The 25,603-nt window shown below is 45.0% G+C and overlaps 1 pseudogene; it reads right to left on the reverse strand.

Moving 5' to 3' along the window:
• The window catches only part of LOC118102208, an 80,975-nt pseudogene extending 61,020 nt beyond the window's left edge, over positions 1 to 19,955 (reverse strand).
• Between the last annotated feature and the right edge of the window lie 5,648 nt (positions 19,956 to 25,603).

Consider the following 25,603-nt stretch of genomic DNA (forward strand, 5'->3'; position numbering starts at 1 on the left):
AAACACACACAATGAAGCCAGGTACATAAACTCAGTGTTTCTTCAAATACAACAGAGTCAACCCTCCTACACTGTGTCCCTGTTGTCACGGTAACCTGAGACAGTTGTAGGTTTAATGTGTTGGACTCTGCCGATCACAGCGTTGAGTCAAACTGTTGATTGACTGACAGAAGTTCCTCCTGAATCTTCTTCTCTCTAAAGTCCACGAGTAGAAAACTGACTCAGAGTCAGTGACAGTAAAATAATATGAATGAATAATATTAATGTTGCTGAACACTCACCAGCCTCAGACTTCACGTCTCCTCCGTCTGCTCGTGACAGTTAAAACAAAGTCTGAACACTTCCACTTTCACTGGCTGCTGCTCCTCTCTGCATTTACTGGAAACCACGTGACTCTGTGTGTGTGTGTGTGTCGTCCCGTGTTGTGTCGCAGGTTTAAACATGTGTCTCATGAACTGTAGAGAATCAAACCAACACAAAGTGAACGTCAGTCCTGTCCGTGTCCTGATAACTTGTGATCCGTGTTTCACAAGTCATCAGGACAACATCTCTACATTTTAAATCACCACTGACGTACTACGGTAAGCGAATTGCGTCACTTCCTGTTTCCCTGCAGCTGGTGGTGGTCGCTCTCTCTGAACCAGCTGCTCTACTAACACAGATATTTCTCTGTATCACTGCGGCTCAATGGCCGGTCTGTAGTTAAACATCCACACACACCAACACCTCCTCTCTGGTGCTTTAGAGACTGTGTGTCTCCATCTGCGTGACACCGGATTCTTCTGTTTGAGGCTAACAGGCTAACATATGAGCGATGGCTCCTCTCCTCCCTCTCTCCTGCTCCGAGTGTCTGGTGTTCACTGACTCCTCCACCTCCTTTAACAGTGGAGCTACATGTAACACATGTAGTGTGTTGGTAGCGATGGAGGCGAGAGGCTCAGCGACTTACAAGCTCCGATAGCTGTAGCTAGCCACCTAGCTTAGCCTCCGCTAGCAGTCCCTCGACTTGTCCCGAGCCGCCGGGAGCCCAGGGCGGCTGGCGGACTGTCCGGAGGGGGCATGGTGCTATCTTTAAAAAGCCCACGATTAAAGAGCCACCAGCTCACGGTTCAAACAGATTCTCTCCTCTCAACCACGCACCCGTTGAGAAGCAAACTCTGGTTATTGGAGACTCGGTCCTGAGAACCGTGAGGTCAGCGACACCAGACCATAGTCAACTGCAGGGGCCAGAGCAGCCGGGGCCAGAGCAGCAGGGGCCAGAGAGCAGGGGCAGAGAGCAGCAGGGCCAGAGCAGGGGCCAGGGAGCAGCAGGGGCCAGAGCAGCAGGGGCCAGAGAGCAGGGGCCAGAGCAGCAGGGGCCAGAGCAGCAGGGGCCAGAGAGCAGCAGGGGCCAGAGCAGCAGGGGCCAGAGAGCAGGGGCCAGAGCAGCCGGGGCCAGGGAGCAGCAGGGCTGCGGAGACCCTACTGTCTCTGAGGTGGGACCAGGTGTACTGTCTGCAGTCTGGGTGCATCCTCCTCCACACGTCCACCAGGCCGTGAGAGCGGACCAGCTGCTTCAAGGCCTGCTGAGAGGCTGGATGAGGCTCTGCATGGACAGCAGTAGAATGGTCAAACTGAGCTTTGACTAAAAGAAGCTTCCCCTGGATGAAATGCTGGACCTCCAGTGAGTTAGGTTTAAAAGCCCTGGAGAGGAGGAAGCCCACTCCTCCACTCAGAGAAGTGTTGTGACTTAAAATGGCTTCCCCTTCCCACTCCCTCCTCCAGTCAGACTCATTATTAAAATCACTGTGTGTGTTTTCTTTTGGTCTCTTGAGCCATTTACGTTTACCCCCACACACACACACACACACACACACACACTCTAAAAACATCCATGTTGATTGAGATGTTAATGATTAGATGTTGCACAAGTCTCTTCAGTGTAAAAACCTCCTGATCTGTGAGACTCTTCCCTCTGCCTCATGTGGAGTCTGGCTGAAGAGATAAAAAGAGCTAAGTCTGGGAAGTGGTCGTCCACCTTCACCTCGTGCTGGTTCTTGGTTCGATGTAAAAAAGTTAGTAATTTTTCTGTTGTTAGCATTTTCTGTTTTTTGACTGCTGCTAAAACTTGGCACATCGCTGCTGTCAGACACACACTCATCATTTCCACTCTCATCACCGTTTATTTAGTTTCCTTCACTTTGCTGCTCTTTGCCTCAGTTGTTGTATTTCTGCTTGATCTCCTGCGTTTTACAGTTGACTTTGATTTCACTGTTCTTTCTGCTTCCTCCTCCATCTCAGCCTCCTCCACCTGTTCACTCCATGGAACCCTTTTATCACCCGTTTCACTTTCCTTTACTTGCACTGTTTCCTCCATCCTTCCCTTGCTGCTCGCTCTCCTTTCCTTCACCTGCCTGCTTTTCCTCCTCACCTGTCTTCTCCTCCACCTGTTTCACAACACTCTCACCACTTTCTTCTTCCCCTTCACCTCCCACCTCCCTTTCTTCTACCTCACCCAAAACACCCTCCCCTCATCCGAGCGGCCGACACAACGCTGCTGTGGCCGACCTTCTCCCCCACAGCGAGGCCGATGTCCTCCACGCTGCAGGGGAAGCTGGCAGAGATCTTAACGCCATGTTTGCGGCTTAAGTTTTTTAAATTCCTGCTGGTCATGGCGTCTGCCACGCCACCGGAAAGACGCCGGTGAGGAAAAGATAAAAGAAAAACCATAGAAACACCAAACTATAAACTACTGTGAACCTTTAACCAATAAACTGTGCGAAAATAATATAATTTATTATAAAGAAAAACCAAATAGAGACTGAAAGTTAGTCGCTCTGCCACACGCTCAGAGGCCACAATCTCCCAGCATGCACTGAGAGAGAGAGAGAGAGAGAGAGAGAGAGAGAGAGAGAGGGAGAGAGTGTGTGAGAGAGAGGAGAGAGAGAGAGAGAGAGAGGGTGTGAGAGAGAGAGAGAGAGAGAGAGAGAGAGAGAGTGAGAGAGAGAGAGAGAGAGAGAGAGAGTGTGAGAGAGAGAGAGAGAGAGAGAGAGAGAGAGAGAGAGAGAGTGAGAGAGAGAGAGAGAGAGAGAGAGAGAGAGAGAGGGTGTGAGAGAGAGAGAGAGGTGTGAGAGAGAGAGAGAGAGGGTGTGAGAGAGAGAGAGTGAGAGAGTGGAGAGAGAGAGAGAGAGAGAGAGGGTGTGAGAGAGAGAGAGAGAGAGAGAGGAGAGAGAGAGAGAGAGAGGGTGTGAGAGAGAGAGAGAGAGAGAGGTGTGAGAGAGAGAGAGTGGGTGTGTGAGAGAGAGAGAGAGAGAGAGAGAGGGTGTGAGAGAGAGAGAGAGAGAGAGAGAGAGGGAGAGAGAGAAACCATTATTCAAACACATCTAAACAGAACAATTCAATTTGCAGAGAGTTGAAGTAAATGTCAGAGCAGGAAACAGAGTGTGTGTGACCTGGTTACGTCTCAGTTAAACTCTCTCACCTCTCAGCTGTGTTTCATCTTCACCACCAGGGAACGTTTTTCTAGATGATCTTGAATTTTAACACTTTAGTGAAAACTTCATCCATAAGTAAAACACAGAATGTATCAGAATCATTGATTAATTAATTAATGTGATTCTTTATTCAGGACAGAATGGAACAACTCATTTCAACATTAAAAACACATGGTTGTAAACAGTGGTGACACGACACAGTGACACTAGACAATAAGTGTCGGGCCTCATTTCCCAAACGGTGCCATGTGTCTGATCCATCGTGTAAATGCGTGTTCGCCCCTTCGCCCTCATGACAAGACGCCGCCACAGCCTCCTCAGTGAGTCATGTGATGTCAGAGAATTTAAACTTTAATGAAGTGGAAACTGTTTATTTTCATGTAAAAATAAAGAAATGATTCATGTAAACAAAGCAGCCACAAGATTTTACAAGTGAATAAAACAACCTGAGGTTGTATAAACGCTGTACATGAAAGAAAGTCCACTTGTATAAAACCTTCTATCTCTTTGTACATGAGCAGGAACATGCAGATCAGTTATGAACATGTGTGAAGAATCCAAAGAGAATGAAAATCATCAAAATGTGAGTTCACATGTTTTTCATGAAGTCATTGAACTGATTCGATCTGATGAGTCCAGACGTTTTCATCTTCTCAGTGAAGCAGAGCCGCAGGCTCCCGGCTCCAAACGAATTATCTCTGTGTTTCTAAACGTCTTTCACCCACAGACTCACACCACTTTACATCGGAGTCATTAGGTGAAGCAGGTTATTAAACTATGTACATGAAAACTTCACTATTTGACAAATAACATGATTAAATTCACTTTGAACAGAAAAACAACCTCAGCTTCTCATTGGGGGAAAATATTTCTGTTTCTTATTTAATCTGAAAAAGTTCAAAATTTGCATTAAATTAGCACAGACTTTGACTTTTGTGAGTCAAGGACTGGCAGAGTACAACAACAGATCCACTGATGATGCTGTGTCACATCCACAGAACACACAGGGAGGATGGTGGACTGGACTCTGTGTGACAGCTGATCTCAGAGCAGCTCACCTCCTCTGATTCCTCTGGGCTCTGTCTCCACTCTGCCTCCCAGCAACAAGGCCCAGTCAGAGCCGCTCTACTGCTTCTGCTGCTTCAGCCTCTGGATCCTCAGGACACAGCTCAACCTCCGTCCACTCACTGTCCTCTTCACTCAGCTACTAAGATCACAGCCTCCATCTGTTGAGAGAAGAAGACATCCAGTGTTTCAGAGGCTCACTTCATCAGCTGTGAGTCAGTGATACAACACATCCAGTTAGAAAGAGCAGCAGGGACTTCCCAGTCCTGTTCAGAGTGGAGCAGCTTCCTCTCTGCTTCATGTTCACGTGTTTGGAATGAACACTAAGAGCTAAGTGTGTTTCCTCTGCATGTCAAAGTGCAGAGTGGACACCTGAGAATGATTTACTGCTGTTACAGGTGAAGACATGTTTCACTGTGAGCACGTGCACATAAAAGGCGGGGAGTTTACTCGTGACCAATCACAGACATGGACAGTTTGACTGACAGCAGAGCCTCATATTTCACGAGGATCAAACTGTTCTATAATAAAAATCAGAGAGAACAAACACATGATCAGAATAAAAGAAACTCAGTTACAACTGCTAAATGCAGGAAGAACAGCTGGTAAAACATCTGTGATAGTGTCAATGTGTAAGTTACAGCGCCCCCTGGTATCTTGTTTGGTAAAAACTCATATTACATGTACACGATATAATAACGTGTGTGAACGAGATAAAATAACTCGAGAGACCCTGAGATCTGAATCTGTTGTTTACTAACAAGACCCAGGTGGAAGAGAAGAGATTCTTGATGAGAAACGTTTGAATCCCAGGATGTGACACACAGTGTCTCACTGTCTCTGAGGACACACACTGTCTCAATGTCTCTGAGGACACACACTGTCTCAATGTCTCTGAGGACACACACTGTCTCAATGTCTCTGAGGACACACACTGACTCTGAGGACACACACTGACTCTGAGGACACACACTGACTCACTGACTCTGAGGGCCCCACACTGTCTCACTGTCTCTGAGGACACACACATCTCCTGTCTCTGAGGACACACACTCTCTCTGTGTCTCTGAGGACCCACTCACTGACTGAGGACACACACTGACTCTGAGGACCAAAAACTGTCTCACTGACTCTGAGGACACACACTGTCTCACAGACTCTGAGGACACACACTGTCTCACTGACTCTGAGGACACACACTGTCTCACTGTCTCTGAGGACACACACTGACTCTGACGACAAACACTGACTGAGGACACACACTGTCTCACTGTCTCTGAGGACACACACTGTCTCACTGACTGAGGACACAGTGTCTCTGAGGACACACACTGTCTCACTGACTCTGAGGACACACTGTCTCAGAGGACACACACTGACTCTGAGGACACACACTGTCTCACTGACTCTGATGACACACACTGACTCTGAGGACACACTGTCTCTGAGGACACACACTGTCTCTGAGGACACACTGAATCTGAGGACACACACTGTCTCACTGACTCTGAGGACACACACTGACTCTGAGGACACACACTGTCTCTGAGGACACACACTGACTCTGAGGACACAAACTGTCTCACTGACCTCTGAGACACACACTGTCTCTGAGGACACACACTGACTCACTGACTCTGAGACACACACACCCAGCTCTGAGGACACACACTGTCTCTGAGGACACACACTGACTGAGGACAAACACTGTCTCACTGACTCTGAGACACACACAGCTCTGAGACACACTGTCTCACTGTCTCTTAGGACACACACTGTTTCACTGACTCTGAGGACACACACTGACTCTGAGGACACAGTCTGAAGACACACACTGACTCTGAGGACACACTGTCTCAGTGTCTCTTAGGACACACACTGTCTCACTGACTCTGAGGACACACACTGACTCACTGAATCTGAGGACACACACTGTCTCTGACGACACACACTGACTCTGAGGACACAGTCTGAAGACACACTGACTCTGGACACTGTCTCAGTGTCTCTTAGGACACTGCTGTCTCACTGACTCTGAGACACACACTGACTCACTGAATCTGAGGACACACACTGACTCTGAGGACAAACACTGTCTCACTGACTCTGAGGACACACACTGTCTCACTGACTCTGAGGACAAACACTGTCTCACTGACTCTGAGGACACACACTGTCTCACTGTCTCTGAGGACACAGTGTCTCTGAGGACACACACTGTCTCACTGTCTCTGAGACACACACTGTCGACTAGGAGACCTGGTGTCTCTGAGACACACACTGTCTCACAGCTCTGAGACACACTGTCTCAGAGGACACACACTGACTCTGAGGACACACACTGTCTCACTGACTCTGATGACACACACTGACTCTGAGGACACACTGTCTCTGAGGACACACACTGTCTCTGAGGACACACTGAATCTGAGGACACACACTGTCTCACTGACTCTCTGAGACACACACTGAATCTGAGGACACACACTGTCTCTGAGGACACACACTGACTCTGAGGACACAAACTGTCTCACTGACTCTGAGGACTCACTGACTCTGAGGACACACACTGACTCTGAGGACACACACTGTCTCTGAGGACACACACTGACTCTGAGGACAAACACTGTCTCACTGACTCTGAGGACACACACTGACTCTGAGGACACACACTGACTCTGAGGACACACTGTCTCAGTGTCTCTTAGGACACACACTGTTTCACTGACTCTGAGGACACACACTGACTCTGAGGACACAGTCTGAAGACACACACTGACTCTGAGGACACACTGTCTCAGTGTCTCTTAGGACACACACTGTCTCACTGACTCTGAGGACACACACTGACTCACTGAATCTGAGGACACACACTGACTCTGAGGACACACACTGACTGAGGACACACATTGTCTCACTGTCTCTGAGGACACAGACTGTCTCAATGACTCTGAGGCACACTGACTCTGAGGACACACACTGACTGAGGACACACACTGTCTCACTGTCTCTGAGGACACACACTGACTCTGATGACACACACTGACTCTGAGGACACACTGTCTCTGAGGACACACACTGAATCTGAGGACACACACTGTCTCACTGACTCTGAGGACAAAAACTGTCTCTGAGGACATACACTGTCTCTGAGGACACACACTGACTCTGAGGACACACACTGTCTCACTGACTCTGAGGACACACACTGACTGAGGACACGCACTGTCTCTTAGGACACACACTGTCTCACTGACTCTGAGGACACACACTGTCTCTGAGGACACACTATCTCTGAGGACACACACTGACTGTGAGGACAGACACTGACTCTGAGGACACACACTGTCCCTGAGGACACACACTGTGGTGGAAACCTCTGACATCACTCCTCAATAGAAACACATGGACCTATCTTCAGGAAGCTGACTGAGTGCATCTGGTGTTTTGGTGACAGGATGAGTCTGGAGAGATTGAGATGTTTGCCACCACACCTGTTCCCGCCTTTGCCACACGCATGCAGGTGAGCTAGAGATCAACTGAACCAACCAGGCGTTGATTTAAACTTCCCTTATCCGTCCCTTTAAGAGTGTACCACACAACAGTGTAGAGTCACTGTGGTCAGTGGCGGAGCTTCAATGCGGGTTGATCTCCAGCAACCTGGAGCAGGTTAGCCGTTCATCAGAAGTTACCGTGGCGATTTAACTGCGTTAAAGTGGGCGAAACCGTGCGACTGAAAAAACTAAACCTGAAGTTAACCTGATAACCACAAATCCTGCTTAGTAGCACAGACCCTGGATCTGTGATACTGACTGTGTTAGTAAAATACTGATGAAACGCGTGGACTGACTCCAACCATCTACTGACCTCACAATCTGCAGTGAGCAGTTGGACTCTGCTTTAGATCAAGCAGCTCCTTCACTCCTGAAGTCCTGCAGGTTGTTTTCTGAGATCCAGTTCTCAGATGAGAGGTTTGACCTCCAGAGCTGAAACCAGAGAAGAACAGCTGATCTCTGACAGTCTGCAGTCTCAACCTGAATAAAGAATAAAACTAAACTGTAAATTAAACTGGTTCATGTGTGAAAATAACAGACACATATTCATGTGAGCACAGACTCATAACATGGAAGATAAATATGAAATCAGACATGTTGGACTAAAAGCAGTCCTGATTCAGTAAAAATATATTATTTGGACCCGGTCTCTGTCCTGCAAAGTCAGTTTAGGAAATCCAGAACTAAACTCCAATGTTTTAACAAGTAGCTGAATATTTAAATGTCACAGATTAATTAATGATGGATTAGATTATGTATGAAGAGGTATGTTAATTAGAATTAAATGAGATCAATTGGGTATAAATGCTGTACATAGATGAACTGACCTCAGAGTCTCAGTCGACAGGTTGGACTCTGTGAAAACCACACAGCTCCTTCCTCTGAGTCCTGCAGGTGGTTGTAGCTCCAGATCCAGTTCTCTCAGATGAGAGGTTTGACCTGGAAGGCTGAAGCCAGAGAAGAGTAGCTGATCTCTGACAGACTGCAGACCCACAACCTGGATAAATAATAATAATAAGAAACTTTATTGATATAGTACTTTTTAAAAACAGAGTTTACAAAGTGCTTTGACAGCAAAGCAAGAAAAGTAAATAAAAACTTGAACCCATAAAAGCAGTAAAACGACAATAGAGATAAATGAACAAGTAAATAAAAGTTGAAAATGATAAAAACACAATAAAAACACAACATCACATAAAAGCCAGTCTATAAAAACGTGTTTTAAGAAGTGATTTAAAAGAAGTCACTGACTCTGCCTTATCTCCTCAGGGAGCGTTCCAAAGCGAGGGCTGATGGTAAAAGCTGCAGTCGCGGTTTAGTTTCAACCTGGACTTTGGAACAGCAGGATCCTGAGATCTAAGGCTGCGTGCAGATCTGAGCTCAATAATTCTGTGATGTAGTTTTAGGGCCAGATGCTTTAAAGTGATCAGTAAAATCTTAAAATCAATTCTAAAAACGGACAGGGAGCCAATGGAGAGCGGATCTGGGAGATGTCATGTTGGTGTTTAATACCAGTGAGAAGCTGCTGCGTTCTGAACTGGTTGGAGGCAGGAGTGACTTTTGGCTTCTTCCAGAGAAGGAGAAGGAGTTACAGTCGTCTATTAGAAGACTAGTATAAAGTATAAAAGGATTAAACTTCACTGTAAATTAAACTGAGTTCATGTGTGAAAATAAATGACTTTGACTAAACATCACTGTCTCGGTTCAGACCTGAAGTCTGAGTCAAGTTGTTCTGGACATTTTCTGGAACTTTTCCTGCAGCCTCCTAATAAAGTTTCTGAGTGAGTCCATGAGAATAGAGCAGGTGAATGTCCAGAGGATTCACAGAGGCGAGTGGACGTGTTGAGGACACAAACACGTGACCAGGACGATGAAACTGGAAGAACACAAATATCTCAGGATGAAGAAGAGGAGCCAAACCGTAAGAAGGCGAGGCGTCAACTTGGAAACGAGGGAGGTTCCAGAGCTTTTAGTGATGAGGGCAGCTGGCAGTGTGAATGAGCTGTAAACAACAACACTGATCTTTCTGGCAGAATTTATACGTCATGTCAGCCTCCTGCTGCTCCTGTTCTTCATATGTGAAGTCAAACTCCAGAAAATGTCCAGACACTATTTTTACAGAGTTCATGACTGAAAACAGCTTGAAGTCTCGTGTCCTCGGGGTTCAGTTGTTTGTAATATGTAACTTCACCACTAGATGTCTCTAAATATCTTGCTGGAAATGTTTGTCGTATATGTGAACAAGTGGACTACGTTCATGTATGACACCTGGAAGCAAATCCTGCTCCTTCACAGTGAACCTGTAGCTTTTTTAAAATTGTTTTTTAAATTATATTTAACTTCACAAAGAAAAAAAAGAGATGAAACTTACAATATAAACAAAAGCATAAAGTCAATAATCACAAAGGACAAAAAGAAAAAAAGAAAAGAAGCCAGACTCTACAGAGATAAGCTACAGCGTTACAGCCTCTACTAATTAATCATTCAGTAAATTAAAAATATAAAGCATATGGTGAGGAAAAGCCAGAATGGGTATCACGAAAAATTTGGGGTTTCATTCGGGAAATTAAGTTTCCTATAAATTGGGCCCCAAGTGCTCTCAGATTTTTCATGAAAACCCTGCGTGTTGCTCCGAAGCCTCTCAAGATGTATCCCTGAAACCAGTTCCATGAACCATCTGGAGAAACAAGGAGCACTCGTAGCTTTCCAGCTAAGCTGAGTATTCTCTTTGCAACTGGCATAGCAAACGCGGTCTGCTGTACAGTGTGTGGCAGTGCAAGAGAAGCTGGAAACGGCAAACAGGGCAACCAGCGCGTCAGGTTCAATCTGTAGATCATACATCTTAGAACACCATTTAAAAACATCGTGCCAGAAGGGAACAATCTCAGGACAAAACCAAAAGGTGGGGAGCGACACCATTTTAATTGTATTTACACGCCCTATAAGAGAGAGAGGCAAAGTCCTCCAAAAATCTAAATCTTTCTTCAGCTTGTCTAACTGAATAGTAAAATTATTCTGAAGTAAGAGTGTAGGATTTACAGGAATAGATAGACCCAAATAAGTAAGCTGATCCTGCTAATTCAAGGAAGAGATTCAGAAAAAGAGGAGCTGATTTTCTGAAAGAGGAATAAATGCACTTTTCCGCCAATTAATGGAATATCCAGACAGGCTACCAAAACATTTAATTACTGGAGGACTGGAGGAAGGGATAATGGGGGTCCCACCCCCACCTTAATTCCCCTAATACCAGTATGGTGCTGTATACTAATAGCCTGAGGCTGGAGTGCTAAGTTCAACAGCAGAGGACTGGCACAGCAGCCCTGCCTTGTCCCACGCTTCAGGTTAAAAGGTCATGACCTGTTCCCATTAGTGAGAATGGCAGATGTAGGACAAGCATAAAGCATCTTGATGAGTAATTCACCAAATCCATAGTGTCTCAATGTGGCGTGCATATATCGCCATTCAATCTGATCAAAGGACCGTTCTGCATCTAACAAGATAACTACAGGCTTGTCATTTACTTTATGTTTTGCATACATTAGATTAAATAATCTCCGGATATTAAAAAAAGAGAATCTGCCCGATACAAAGCCTGTTTGATCAGGATGTATTAATGAAGATAAATGCCTGCCCAGATAGTGGCCAGCATTTTTGCGACCACTTTCTGATCATAGTTGAATAGACTGAGGGGTCTATATGCCAGCGGGTCTGAATCCTCCCTCCCTTTCTTAAGTATTATATTTACATACTTTATATTTACATCAGGAGCGGGGGGGTGTTCAGCTGCAACATGACACTTCACCACTAGATGTCACTACATTCTACACACTGAACCTTCAACAATAAAACATGATGTCTGACCTCAGATTCTCCAGTCGACAGGTTGGACTCTGTAGAAAACCACACAGCTCCTTCACTCCTGAGTCCTGCAGGTCGTTGTTACTCAGATCCAGTTCTCTCAGATGAGAGGGGTTTGACCTCAGAGCTGAAGCCAGAGAAGAACAGCTGATCTCTGACAGTCTGCAGCGATACAACCTGGATAAATAAATATGAATATTAGAATGTGTCTCCTGTTGTTGTGGAGTCGTCATCATGTCAACACAGACTCTCAACATGCTGCTGACCTCAGTCCAGTCTGTGACCTGAAGATAAATATCAGATCAGACATGTTGGACCATTGTTTCATTCATCACCTTCTTCTCTGTGTGTTTGGTCACTGAGCAGGTTTGTGTAATTAAACACTGTTTAAAGTAGGGATGGCTCTGACAGTCACTTCCCTGTTTGTTTCTCTTATCAACTGTCAACGTGTTTAATAAGAATGTGTCTTATTTTGAAAACCTGAGGAGGCAGTGCTCGCTCAGTCCACATGTTATTTACTGACACTTTCTTAGTGATCAGGAGCAGGTGAGTGCAGGTGAATGGAGTTGATGAGGTGGGCGTGACTGACAGGCTGGGTGAGTGACAGATGACTGAGGGACAGTGAGCAGAGCAGAACTGGAGACAATTTAAATAAATAATGACCCAATAAGAAAGAAAGTTGGAAGTGAAGAAGGATTTAAGGACCTCAGAGTCTCCAGTCCACAGTTTGGACTCTCCAGTCCAGAACACAGCAGCTTCACTCCTGAATCTGCAGCTCATTTCTACTCAGATCCAGTTCTCTCAGATGTGAGGAGTCTGACTTCAGAGCTGAGGCCACGGTGACTTCACAGTGGTCTCTGAGAGTCCACAACCACCGGAGTCTGTAATTAAAGAAAATATCTGTTAGAATAAAATCAGAAAACACAACATTCATACAAAAAACGTGATCATGTGACCTCACCCTGGTAAATCCTTTTGTCTCATGAACATATTAAAAACTCCTCAAGAGAATCCTTTCAGATTTAGTACAGCGTTCATTCAGACTGACAGAGGAACTCATTAGATTCCAGGTGGTCAAAGGTCAAAGGTCAGGTCACACAACATGTTTCTGTTCCTCTTGAACATGATGTCTCAGAAGTCTGTCTTCAGGGGATTTCTTCACATTTTGACTCAGATAAACTGATTCGTTCCAGTGGTCAAGGTCAAGTTACAGTGACCTCATATTATTGTAGATGCAACATGTCAGGAACCTGGAGGGACGGACACTGCACTGGTTGGTGGTGGCATTACAAGCGCAGGGTGGTAATTCACTTGGATTGGTGATTGTCTCCTCACTGAGCTCGCTGTTATTCGGGAAAAACCTTTCCCACGTGTATATATATATATATACTGCGTGGAAGGTGGTGCAGGGCCAATGGTCAGGCCCTGGTCATCTCACCTAGACTATTGTGCTCTCCCTCCTGGCAGGTCTGCCTGCTGCTGCCACCCACGACCTCCTGCAGCTCTCACGCATCCAGAAAGCAGCAGCTCGACTAGTCTTTAAATTCACTCACACACCACTCCGCTCCCTTCACTGGTTACCAGTGGCTGCCCGCATCCGTTTCAAAACATTAGTACTTGCGTACCATGCTGCGAACGGATCAGGTCCAGTCTACATCCAGGACATGGTCAAACGTTACACCCCAGCCCGTTCACTTCGCTCTGCTTCGGCCAATCGGCTTGTTGCTCCCTCACTGCGAGGGACAGCTGTCACTCAACAACATCACGACATCAGACATCAGAAAGTTTACACATCTTCCGCCGCAAACTAAAAACACACCTCTTCCCACTATACCTTGAATAACATTTTTAAACTAACAATTTAGTACCACTTAAATGGCACTTACTTATAGCACTTTGTAGTTTGGCTTTTTTGAAGAAATTGTGCTTGATTCTTGTTGTTCTGGGTTTGTACCCTCATGGTTGATGCACTTATTGTAAGTCGCTTTGGATAAAAGCGTCAGCTAAATGAATTGTGATGTAATAATGTAATGTCTGTGGTTCAGGGGTGCTGGGAATGTCAAGTACAGACGAGGAGCCAATAAGAGACTGTTGCTGGGGAAGATACGCGTATAGCAAAGTCAATTTGCCCAATCAACATCGTCAAAAATAGAAAGGCGATTCTGCTAGCGCCCAAGCCCGGTCGCTCAGTTTCGGTGGAGGAAGTCAGACGGAACTAGTGACATGGCGACAGCAGGTTCGCGGAAACAGCATCGCAGCCGCGATACGCACACCTGAGATTGTCCCATGACTGGTACAGCACAAGGCGTGGCAGCAGGAGTAGCCATGAATGATCTTTTGTTTTCCATGTTGACTTTTTAAAACTGCTGGAACAGAAACAGCACAGACTGTTACTGAGTAAGAGATATGAAACATTAATCGAGAAAATAAAGAAACATGAGTCCAGGAGGCGCATGGAAGATACAAAGGAAGCTAAAGCCATGTTAGGAACAGCTAACATCGCTGTGCAGCTGGATGAGGCCACAGGATCAGGTGAGAAAACACAATGAAGAGGTGGATAAGTTCTGTGTCCAAATTCTGCATGTGTTTTCTTTGTGTATAGTTACTCAAGATATCCAGTGTATGGCACCGCCTTTTACTTTGTCTGAATAGTGTTTGTTAATATGGTACTGTATATGTTTCAGGAATGTGTACTTAGTACTAGTGACCAGACTCAGTCTGTAGTTTAATGATGCATCCTCTACTTACTATCTAAGAGCACAGAAACAACTAATAATAATAATTTAGATTATTTATCAATCGGCTGATTATTATTATTTCTGTATGTTTTATTTTGATTTAGTTTCTAAGTTTAGTTTTAGGTTGAATTGGTACAGTCGCAGTTTTACTGTTAGCGATCTGTTTTTGTGAAAAATGACTGACATGTTTATTATTGGAATTAAATAAATACCAGCTATTTCTAAAAGACTGGCCTCCAGCAGTTTGTGTTACATCGTAGTGGGATGGTTACTGAGACCTGAGTATGGTACAGCACAGCACCACCAAGAATATTTTTCACCTGCCGCCACTGGTGAGACAGGTGACCTCAGTTTCATGAAGCACTTAGAAATTAAATCAATATAATTAATTATTATTATATTTTTTTTAAATCATCAAGGCTTTCCCAGGGCCCCCCTCCCCTTTGGGGCCCTGGGAAGTCAGTTCCACTTCCCCCCCCACTGCAACGCCACTGTATACGCACACACAAACTGGTAATTGAGTGATTGTCTCCTCACATATATATGTCAGGAGCACCATATATATATATATATATATAGCACCATATATATATATATATATATATATATATATATGGTGCTCCTGACATATTGAACATCACACACACACACACACACACACACACACACACACACACACACACACACACACACACACACACACACACACACACACACACACACACACACACACACACACACACTAACAGTCAGTTCCACTGCCACTGCAACACCATGCTGCCCAAAACAATGAGAATGAGTGTATTTGAAGAACGACTCATCTCCACTGATTGAACATGTTATTGATCATGTCTGGACTCACCGAGCCTTCCTGCAGTTCCTCACAGCTGGGATCAGTCTCCAGTCGACCCTGGTCTGATATGTTGAACTTCATCAGGTCAACTCATCCGGAACCTCCTCTGACATCTGCAGCATGTAGGCCAGAGCTGAGCAGTGGATCTCAGAGAGTTTCTCCCCTTTGATTTGTCCTGTGACGTCAGGAACTGTTGCATCTGCTGATGAACTGAGTGGTCGTTCATCTCAATCGAACATGATGGAAGATGTTGATGCTTCTGTCAGGAGAAATGTCATCACTCTCCATCTTCTTCAGGTTGTTGATGACTCTCTGGATGATCTCTGGATTGTTTTCCTGTCGACCCGGCGGCCACCTAAGACTCTCTGGTTGGACTCCAGACTGAAACCGTGAAGGAAGCGAACAAACAGGTCAGATGACCATTTGTACTGGTGAAGGTTTCTCCATGGTTGTCTTCAGGAGGTCATCCAGGAAGGTACTGTCTGTGTTCCCATATGTTCCCAAGAAGTTGTTGAGTTCTTCTGTGTTCCTCTTGTAGTGTAACAGTGGAACATGTAGACTGCAGCCAAGAAACTCCTGAACCGCTCAGATGAACAAAGCAGTAGACTGATTTCTGGAGAGATCACACACTCTCTTCTGAAGATCTCAGTACAAACTCTCCTGAGTACACTGAGGCCTCTGTGACATTAAGACCACACCGCTCCAGGTCTTCTTGGTAGAACATGATGTTTCCTTCCTCCCAGATGTTTAGCGCCAGCCTCCCCAGCTTCAGAAGACGTCCATGTCAGCCTCCGTCAGCTGCTGTGGAGTCGTCTCATGTCCCTCAGTACTTGTTGTTTCTTCTCTTTGTCTGAACCATCTGAGGAAATTAATTAGGTCAGTCAGAAGTCTTGGGCAGCTCTCCTCTCTGGTCTGTGGTCAACATGTGCTCCAGAACCGTAGCACTGATCCAGCAGAAGACTGGGATTTGACACATGATGTGGAGGCTCCTGGAGCGTGTGATGTGTGAGATGATTCTGCTGCACAGCTCTTCATCACTGAATCTCCTCCTGAAGTACTCCTCCTTCTGGGCGTCAGTGAAGCCTCGTACTTCTGTGACCCTGTCAACATGTAGGAGGGATCTGATTGGCCGCCGCAGGTCTGGAGAGGTTATCCCAGGCGAGGCCGAAGCAGATTCCCCTGGATGAGGTTTGTCAGCAGCACGTTGACTGATGACCTCTGTGTGACATCAGACACAAGCTTCCTGGTTGAAGTCAGAGAAGGTCTGCTTTCATCCCGAGCCGTCAAAGATGAACCAAAGGTTTACAGACAGCGGCGTCGGCCGTGAGCTTCTGTAGCTGGATGGAAAACACGGAGCAGCGTGAGAAGACTGTGCTGCTGGTCTTTCACAGGATTCAGCTCCTGGTGAAAGCACAGTCAGCAGATCCATCTTGTTTTCTAAACCCTCTGCCCAGTCAAGTGAACTTCTGCACCGAGAAGGTTTTCCAACGCCAGCCGACGCCGTTGGTCAGGGCGACTCTGATGCTGCTCTGCTGGTCAGTTGAGGCTTTAAAGATGTCGTGGCACTTGATGGGAGTGTCGTGGAGGCTCTTCCTCTTGGAAGCCGTCTCCGCTGCCTCTACCTCATGTTGAGTATTAACCTCTTCCTCTGTCCCTCTGTGATGTAGAGCTCAGTGTAGATCCTGTTGAGGAGGGTTCTGTCCTGTTTCATCAGTTCCTTCAGTCACTTGTTCATCTCCTCCTCAGACTGAAACATGTTCATCTGAAACCTCCTGCAGACCACACGATCTGCTGAAAGACAAGAAACAATGTCGAGACAGAGAATCGAGAATCTGCTGATTGTTTTCATCAGATACAGAAAAACTACAGAAAATAAAGCTTTTTAACTTTGTGCTTTTATAGCGATGTTAAATGTTGATGCTGTATGAAGGAACAAAATAAACAACATGTGCTGATGTCAGAAGTGAAGACATCCTTGGTGCATATACAGTGCTGCTCTGACCGGCTGTCTGAGCTCCAGCTCCTATTCTGGATCTTTTTCACACACTGGGGACAGGAGGAGTCTCTATGAAAGAACCAGACTGGTCCCAGTATGAGGTGATGCACTGTCTGCAGAACCAGTGTCCACAGCTGGTGGAGACTGGATCCTTCAGGGCGATCCTGACACGAAGCACAGCAGGGCGACTGCTCCTCCTCAAACATGACTCCTCTTCCCTCTCCCTGTGAAGACATTTCCTGATAACTCACATGTCCCAGTCACAGGTTGTCATTACTTCTGTCAAGGAGGTTTTGTTTTCACCCAGTATGTTTGTGTGTTGGTTGGTTCGTTGGTAAGTTATAAAAACACCACTGAACAGATTACCAAGTAAACTTGGTGGAGGGATGTGGTCTGTGAACCAGATCGGGGGGGTGTCTCTTTCTGAACGTATTCAGAGGACTGATGTTTACCAGTGTGTGAAATTTGGTGCAGATCCGATCAAATGAGTCTCTAGTGAATCTCAAAGTGGTTTCATAAGGAGCGTGTTGGTTCTTGGTGGAGGTCTGAGCTCTTTGAGTGATTCTGAGAGATTAATTATAACTGTAGGCTGTGTCCTAATACAGGGAGCCACACTAGAGGAAACTAAATCCTCTTCAGAGCAGGTCACAGTAGAAACAGTCTCACACTCTGTGTGTGAGGGTCCAGGTTCATTACTGAAGTTTATAGGTTCTCCCATGGACCGGTCACTCTTCAGAGACACACAGCTGGACCCTGGAGACTCTGCTCTCAGTCTGTGGTCTGACTGCATCTGCAAACACAAACATGTTTTTATTCAGAACACATCATTCACTGGTTCATTCTCTGAGGGATTCAGTTTGGAGGGTTCATGTTTGTAGCAGGTCTCTTACTTTGTGTGTGAGGTCCAGGTTCATTACTGAAGTTTATAGGTTCTCCCATGGACCGGTCACTCTTCAGAGACACACAGCTGAACCCTGGAATACTGCTCTGTCCTCCTCTTCCTCCTCATAACCACTCATCTTCAGTCTGAGAGGAAAAACACTGTGAGCTCAAACACACACACAATGAAGCCAGGTACATAAACTCAGTGTTCTTCATTACAACAGAGTCAGCCCTCCTACACTGTGTCCCTGTTGTCACATTAGCTTCTGAGACAGTTGTGAGTTTAATGTGTTGGACTCTGCCGATCACAGCGTTGAGTCAAACTTCTTTGATTGACTGACAGAAGTTCGTCCTGAATCTTCTTCTCTCTAAGTCCACGTGTAGAAAACTGACTCCAGAGTCTGTGACAGTAAAATAATATGGATGAATAATGTTAATGTTGCTGAACACTCACCAGCCTTTCAGACTTCACGTTTCCTCGTCTGCTCGTTACAGTTAAAACAGACTCCGCTGCTGGCTGCTCCTCCTCTCTGCATTACGGAAACCACGTGACTCTGTGTGTGTGTGTGTGTGTGTGTGCGTGTGTGCGTGCGTGCGTGCGTGCGTCAGGTGTGATCACGTCCCGGTTGTCGCCATGGTTAAACATGCATCTCATGAATTGTAGAGAATCAAACCAACACAAAGTGAACCTCAGTCTGTCCGTGTCCTGATAACTTGTGATCCGTGTTTCTGTTAAGTGTAAAGTGAGCACCCAGGTCCGAGGAGGAGACAGACTCGGACAGAGACTCGGACAGAGACTCGGACACAGACCGGACCTTTAATGTTCGTCTGTCCTGAAGCAGCAGTGTTAGAATTGTGCGGTGAAACCTCTGGCCCACTGTGAACGCATTGGAAAACACGAGTCATTGGTTCAGTCTCTTCATCGATGCAGAGTCATCAGGATGCATCTAAGAAGCAGAGACCTTTCCACACCTCTAGTGGCTGGAACGTGGAGAAAACTGAACCCTGTCAGGGCCTGGGCCTGTACCACCTAATGGACAGGCCGGCTGTGGGGGGTATCTGTTCCTTCAGAAAGTTCTGTTCACACTCACCTCCTCACTTTTCTTCCTTCTGCTCATCCCAGTGAAAATGGAGTCTGACACCTCCCTGTTCTCAGGCTCCTCCTCCGTGTTGAACCAGTTCACTCTTGAAAACAACCAGTTCAAAGTCCAGTTCATACACATGAAAATGAACTGGTTCACGTTCACAGTTCATTTTTTATTGGGATGGTATTTATTTAATTAATTAATTTAGTTCATAATTGATGGAGTCGGATCATTGATCCAGATCTTCACTTTAACACTGAGTCCTGACTGTGAGCGTCTCCTGTTACTGAGACAGGAAGTGACGTGTTTTATACTTGCACGCACTGCTGCTGGCTGCTTTACAATATACAGCTCGAACGAGCTCAGACAAGTCATCAGACCTTCGAGGTCAGAATGTTGACTTTTCCTCAAACCGTGTAAACATTGAGGTGCAGCGAAGGTTGATGCTTCATGATGTCAAATCAAGTCGAGTGAGCTGTTGCTGCAATCTTTCGTCCCTAGAGGGCAGTGTGAGACCATGGTTTGCCCAGGTCATAGAGCTTCCTCCTCAGAGTTGTGGAGAATTATTTCTCTCCTGTATTTCAGGTTGATAATGTGTTGAAAACCATATTAAACTTACTGATGTGTGGCAATTGATGTTGAGAGACAACTTTAGTTCGAGTTTAAAAGTAAAATGAAAGAGTTTATTTTGTGTTGACCAAAGCGTGGTGCCCACTGAGAGTAACTGTCCAATCAGCTTCTCAAGTTTCTCACGTAAGATCAGAGTCTCAATTAACTCAGGCTCATAGCGCCACCTACTGATTCGCAATGAAACGAAGTTGTTGTAACTAAAGACGGGAGGAGACGCCTTTATATTTCTTGCGGTTCCCAGAAATGTACACAACATGGAGCCGTTTCGCTTGGTCACTGTTCGCCGTATCAGTTTTGTTTGTGTCTCTGTCTGTTTTACTGTGAACTTGTTAAAAAACATGTTGATTTTAAATCAGTAAAAGTTTGAACTGATCCTTTATTGTTCTTAGATGTCGCCTCTGAGTGTCGCTGTGGTATCTGAATATCTTTAATTAACGCTTCGCGGGGACGTTTGTCCTGTGCGGTTGCCGTAGTTGTACCCACAAACATGGCGTCGGACAGCGACAGCGACGAGGACTTCGTGAGTTTCGGGACTCCGCTGGAGCCTCTGGAGGAGGCAGGGTACGGGCCTCGATGGTCCGCCCGCCTGCCCACACACCGCCCCGAGGTTTAATGAGAAATAAAACCGCTGCGACGTTTCAGCGTCACTAAAGATGATGCTAAGCTAACTAGCAAGTGGCTAACAGCAGTCTCGCTGTTAGCTTAGCTCCTGGTTTGAAAACCAGACTTGTTCATAATTCCGTCAGTTTAATGTTCCTCTACGTGTCTGTTTTATTTGATTCCAGAACCCGCCGCATTCTAAACTGATTCATATATAATGAACCTTCAGGGTCGGTGGTGCGTTCGGCGAGGAAGATATGAGAAGACTTCAGGTTTGAATCTGCCTCCTGACTCAGAAAACCTTTGAATATTTATATTTTTCACTGACTGAGGTCACATCGTTTTTATGTGTTAAAAAATCACAAGTACAAGATTTACGAAATGGTGAGAAATCAAAGGTGGTGATAAAAACACAAGAGTAAACCAGTTCTTACCAGTTTCATGATTAATGATCGAAACATTAAACATGAATATAATATGAGAACAATATTATTATTAACAATATATTAACACTTCACATTCTTTCTTTTTTAGATTGACCAAGAAATATATTGAATTTACGATGACTGATTAAGGACAAAGTAGCAAATATACAGATCAATATTTTTAAAAATCAGAAAACTGAATTAATAATCTATTATACGAATACATTAAAGATAAATTATCTGTTAATTTTCTTGTTGATTAATAATTTTATCATCGGGTAGATTCCACTTTATTAATGAAAACATTCTGCTGCTAATAATAGTTTTAGTAGATTCAATATTTGAACTTTCTGAAGTAAAAAGACTGAATATTTGTGCTGTGTGGTGTTGTGTGTGAAAATACAGGCGTATTTTGATTATTGTGTTGCAGGCGAGCCGGCCAGAAAGAAGCCCGGTCCGCTCCACGAGCAGACGGTAGAAGATGAGAAGGGACGATACCGCGGTTCCACCGGAGGGCGTTCACCGGGGATTTCAGCCGGTTACTTCCAGCAGTCGGCTCAAAGAAGGAAGGTGGCGAGCAAGAGCCCGGCATTTGTCAGGATGTGAATCAGTGTCCAAATCACGCTCAGTGTGTTTCAAACACGAACTCTGGAAATATCCATAAAATGGTGTCCAGATATTTCTGGAGTTCATCTAGCCACTCCCTCTTCGGTTCTTCTTTCTGTAAGTGTTCGTTGATGAAACAGAAACACAGATGTTCGTCTTAAATTCACAGAAATTCCGAGTTCAGCCAAGTTCAAAATCTAGAGACAGAAAAAGAAAGCTCAAATAAGATAATGTTTGTAAAATGTAATATTTACTATATTATGTTGTGATAATTTTCTTTGTCAGTAGAGTCTGAAGTTTGTTTGATATTGTGTGTAAAGTTTCAGCTCAAACACGTATGTGAGAATGTTGTGTTGTTGTTCTTCAGAAAGTTGAGAAACAACATGTCAGGCCGGAAGGACTTCATGGACGAGGAGGTGAAACCACTCAGAGACAGAAGAACATGATTTTCATAGATTTTATTCTTTAAAAAACAGATTAAACATTATCGGCAGCAAATGAGTAAATACAAGTTGACAGTTGTTTTGTTGTGGTTGTGCGTCAGGACTTCAGCGAACACGGCATCGCTCCTGCTCAGATCACCACCAGTCAGGAGTTCTCGTCCAGCCACAGAGCGAGGCCAGAGAGGCGGGGCCGTCAACGCCCAGGCGGCGCTGATCCCTGGAACTCTGCTGGAGGAGCTGATCGCACCGGCCAGGTCCGACCTCTTCACCCAGAGTCACGTGACCTTTGTTCACGTCACACACACCTGAATGTTCCAGAAAATGCCCAGACACAGTTATCACATATATCAATATATTTCCAATAAGACAGAGACCGGACGATAACCCCCAGGAGTAAATATGCACAAGACCTGTTCTTCTGTGAGGAGAGGAGTGTTAGTGTCGTCTGTGTTGAGTTCATGGAGGGAGACTAAAGAGAGATGGAGCAGGAGGAGGAGCAGGAGGAGGAGTCTCTCCCATGTGCCAGACCCCGACCCCCATGGCTCCATCACGTCACTCCCACTCGACACCGCGCAGCCACAGCTTCTGTCGGCTCAGGTCAGCGAGTGGAAGGCCTGAGACCTGGAAACATCTGAGCTCAGAGCTGCGTCAGGAAACATTATTTTCTATCGCTCTTAATAAGTGGGCTGTTGTTCCTGCTCAGATAGAACTGTGTTTGTTAATATCGTTTCTGTCAATGCTTGATAAAGGCGTATTAAGTTAATCCATTGATTGTTTAACATGGTTTGTTCTGCAGAGTCTTGATTTTGTCTGCATGTCTCCACACACATGATCCAGCAGCTTCTCTCCATCATGGTCTGTCTGTCTAGGTATAAAATGCATTTCAGTGCATATACCACCAGGGTGCACTGCAGAAAGGTTTACTTCAGGTTTGCATCTTCTGCTTTTAACAAAAGGTGACATCATGAGAGAGAGAGAGTGAATTTTATATTTTCAGTAAAGTTCCAAAACAAATACTACAAAGTATCCAAAACTCAAAAAAACATCAAATCAAACCATATTCAATCCAAAATAAGACCGAAAACCAGCTGATCTTTCTTCACAGAACATAAAACTTGTTTGAGGCACCACATCTTCTCAAAATCGTCAACATTATTTGTCAAAATAAAGAAAGTGAAATCATTTTTCAGTCTTGCCTTTAACATTCGTCTAAAGATGCACATAACGTCTACATCGAGTCTAAGAGTATAAAATGCTTTTCAGTGCATATACCACCAGGGGGTGCACTGCAGAGAAAGGTTGAGGAAAGAAGGGAAGGAGACGCAGCGATAGAGGAAGAACTGATGACCTGTTTCTTCTTCATGGAGTTTTATGACAGGAATTAAGAGATGAGGTGAGTGGGTCCATGTGCAGAGATAAACAGGTTCTTTACACAGTTCAGTTAAATCACCTTCATCACTTCATTTCCTTTTGTCTGAACCACAGTGGACATGATTTGGTGTTGGTGCCTCCATCTTCGGTTCAGTGACTGATTTTCTTTAACTTTAATCGAGTTTCTCTTTTGTTTGAGTTGTCGCTTGTTTTCAGGACAAAGAGCCAATGATAAAAAAGCTAAATTAGCTAAGCTAGTCAGATCTGGTGACCAAGACCAAGGTTTACCTAATGTTAGCTACAGAATAATTAGCTTTTCAAACTAGGTTAGCTTATCCAGAGCTAGTAAACAGGACCCAGGTTTACGCAATACTAGCAACACCTTGTTAGCTTTACAGGCCACGTTAGCCAAGGTAGCAAAGTCAGTGCTGGTGATCAGGACCAAGGTTTATCGTTGCAACATTATTTGCTGTTTGATAATGTAAGGTAGTAGCCTCTATGCGCCACAGGGTAGCGTTGTAGCGCTGTTTACCCTCTAGGGAATCCAGCCATTTGCACTGTCTGTCCCCGCGGGGACACCGTAGCTCTGAGACTTTAGCCTTTTGCAAAGCCGCGTTTCTCAGTTCCAGACTTTTTGATCATATCACACGATCTTCACCACCAGGGAACGTTTTTCTAGATGATCTTGAATTTTAACACTTTAGTGAAAACTTCATCCATAAGTAAAACACAGAATGTATCAGAATCATTGATTAATTAATTAATGTGATTCTTTATTCAGGACAGAATGGAACAACTCATTTCAACATTAAAAACACATGGTTGTAAACAGTGGTGACACGACACAGTGACACTAGACAATAAAGTGTCGGGCCTCATTTCCCAAGCGGTGCCATGTGTCTGATCCATCATGTAAATGCGTGTTACCTTAAGCTCCCTCATGACAAGACGCCGCCACAGCCTCCTCAGTGAGTCATGTGATGTCAGAGAATTTAAACTTTAATGAAGTGGAAACTGTTTATTTTCATGTAAAAATAAAGAAATGATTCATGTAAACAAAGCAGCCACAAGATTTTACAAGTGAATAAAACAACCTGAGGTTTGAAAGAGACGTTTCCGTGATGATCAAACTGGATTTCGTGGTTTTCCTGCAGCAGTTGAATTAAATCACGAAGCTGAGATTACCCGACCTTCTACCATTAAACAGTGAAACATGGAAAGTGAGAAACTCAAACTCAGGTCAGATCCATCACCTGCGACTTTACAGAGAAGATCTTATCTGACGTCATTCAATAAAACACCGTGAAATAAAATCATTAAAATTTAGACTGTAAATAAAGATGGATGAATGATGGCTCTCAAAAGTGAAGCCGAATTATCTGCATCGCCCCCTGGTGGCCGACTGCAGTATAGGTCATAAACCCCGCCTCCTCCATGTGTCTGATCAGCTGATTATTTAATCACAAATTCTCGCTGTGTTGTCGCTGTGAGACGTGACGGACGACATGTCGCTCACAACCAATCACCTTCAGCGTTTCCATGGATACAATATTCTGGTATCAGCAAAGATTGAGATAATAATCTGAATAAGACACTGACGTATAAACAGTATGTTCTGATAAACCTGAATGAGATCATACTCAGAATAATCAACAATCATTGATAAAACATTATAACGTCCTGTCGGAGTTTACACAACATCTTGACATCCGACAGTTACAAGTGATGACATCATGTCCTGGACGTAGTGAGCACACAGGGAGGATGGTGGACTGGACTCTGTGTGACAGCTGATCTCAGAGCAGCTCACCTCCTCTGATTCCTCTGGAGCTCTGTCTCCACTCTGCCTCCCAGCAACAAGGCCCAGTCAGGCCGCTCTACACACAAGCTGCTGCTGCTTGGCCTGTGGATCCTCAGGACACAGCTCAGCCTCCGATCCACACACACTGTCTCTTCACTCAGCTTCACTAGATCCCACCGCCTCCATCTGTTGAAGAAGAAGACATCAGTGTTTCCGAGACTCA

The sequence above is a fragment of the Hippoglossus stenolepis genome, chromosome 1, assembly GCF_022539355.2.
Source record: "Hippoglossus stenolepis isolate QCI-W04-F060 chromosome 1, HSTE1.2, whole genome shotgun sequence".
In the NCBI taxonomy this organism is placed as follows: Eukaryota; Metazoa; Chordata; class Actinopteri; order Pleuronectiformes; family Pleuronectidae; genus Hippoglossus; species Hippoglossus stenolepis.